Source organism: Piliocolobus tephrosceles, chromosome 14 (genome assembly GCF_002776525.5).
Source record: "Piliocolobus tephrosceles isolate RC106 chromosome 14, ASM277652v3, whole genome shotgun sequence".
NCBI lineage: Eukaryota > Metazoa > Chordata > Mammalia > Primates > Cercopithecidae > Piliocolobus > Piliocolobus tephrosceles.
Window position 1 is genome coordinate 97797747 of NC_045447.1, and position 2380 is coordinate 97800126.

A 2380-nucleotide genomic window follows, 5' to 3' on the forward strand; every position below is an offset into this window, starting at 1 on the left:
ACTCAATTCAGTGGTCTATCCTTGACTATCTGGCCTTGGCTCTCACCGGTACTGTAAATCTTTTGCTATTCTGCCATCTCCATCCAGCCACTAGCTGGTCTCTATCTCACAGCTGCTGCTATGCAGGAACCATATCCCTCACCATAATGACCCCATCACAAGCCCCAATGGCTCTCAAGTGATGTCCCTCTTATGACACCTGGGAATCAAAGAAAATTCTGTGGGTGTTTGTGTCTGTAATCTCAGATCATCTCTGTGCAAAACATTGTGTATCTGTCTTCTGTGCTTTCTATCCCATGTGGTCATACGAACACTTTGCAGGGTTTCAAATTAGAAGTGAGGCTAGTGCCTTGTTTTTGTGCTTTTGCCATCCTTTTCAACACATCTGGAGCGTCTGCTCTCTCATTAATCATCTCCCACTGGTCTTGCCCCAAGCTGAACTATAGGAAGGTCTCTGGGGACGGCCTGAGCCAGGAGCCAAGATAGCACCACTGCACTCTAGCCTGGGTGACACAGCCAGACCATCTTAAAAAAAAAAAAAAAGTACTTCTCCCTTTTTTGGTTCCCTTTAACATAAAAACTTACTGGACTGAAACTGGGTCTGTCACCCAGGCTGTAGTGCAGTAGCACCATCAAGGCTCACTGCAGCCTCCACTTCCCAGGCTCAGGCGATACTCCCACCTCAAGCCTCCTACCTGGGACTACAGGTGTGTGCCACCATACTTGGCTAATTTTCTGCAGCAATGGGGTTTCACCATGTTGCCCAGGCTGTCTCAAACTCTTGGGGCTCAAGCCATCTGTCCACCTTGGCCCCCAAAATGTTGGGGTTACAAGTATGAGCCACTGCATGGGGCTGATTAAACTTACTTCGAATTATAGCAATCTGAAGCAATTCATTACCTAATTCACATGGAACAAAAAAACTTAAAACCAATGAAAGGGTTTTTAAAAACTTTGCTGTTTGGTTTCTTGATTTTCTTTGCTATTTAAATGGTATCAGTGATCAGATTTAGTATTTTACATTATATTGCCTCGGTACAATAGAACATAAAGGCAAACAAAATTTGAATTCATTAATAGTAGGGAAAGGTTTTAAATTCTTGACATAACTAGTGCAACTTGGTTTCCATCTGTTGGCATTTTGGTAATTAACTTTCAAAAATTATGCTAAATTTCTGAAACTAAGTCGGCGTTATGTACCAGTACTTCTTACAAAATTGGCTCAATATTCCATTTACTTAAAGAGCTTGTATTATGTTCACTTTTCCCACCCTTTGTGAAAATTCTCCCAACCTGACCCAGTTCTCACCCAAATTTTAAATACCATTTACCAATCAACAGTAGTGGCCTTGCAAAACACCCCTCTCCCTCCCAAAGCTATGTATCTAAGATATCAATGCCAGATATTCAATCCATTAAGTCTTCAGTAGAATGATGTGTTTAAGGTCCGAAATTATTGTAAAACGCACAAGTGAAAACATTTTCAGCTAATAGTCCATGTGTTACATAACTCATTTACAGATACCGGATAAAAGCTTTGAAAGCCAGTGTTCTCTCCAAGGATGCTTTCCTTCAGTAGGAGGAACAATTTGATTAAAATGTCCTTATAAATTTTTCTTTAGGGGTAAGGGCTCATTTCACCCTAAGCAACCCCAACTCACACACACTGGGGAAACCATACCACAGGTAGCATTCACTAGTTTTAAGTGATATTCTGACATTTACTTTATGTTCTTCGTTAATCAAAAGAACACTCTATGCCCCTCCCCAAACTAAATGTCACTCAACTCTAATTCCCTTAAAAGGCATTATTCTGTGCCCAACTGATATTCTTTCATTATACACAAGCCTCTTACCTAAATTCAATAATTACATTCCTGACTCCTTTTCTATACAGTTGTTCATGTTCTGAGACAGGACTGCTTGTGCCCGTAAGATGGAGGTTGCAGTGAGCCAATATCATGCTACTGCACTCGAGCCCGGGAAGAAGAGCAAGACTCTGTCTCAAAATAAAAAACAGTTTTCAAGCTTTCTGGTCAGTTGGAGGTTAATAAGCAGTATTTCAGGAATATGAGCTAGGAATCATACTCTACAGTTATTTTACATTGTCTCTGATATTCTCAAACATCAAACGAAAGCTATTTTAGAGAAAGGAACAAAGTAACTCATTCAAAATTTCTCATAGGTAATGAAGGAAAGCTCTGACTATAAGGAAAAAAAAACAAAAAACAAAAAAAACCTGATGACTAGGCTCTCATTTTGCTAAATTACCACTTTAATAAATTATGAGCCCAACTACCGAACTTTGCATCTACCACCCCTGCCAGCTTTCACTTAGGAATGCTAGAAAAACACTTCACACACAAATATATATATATAT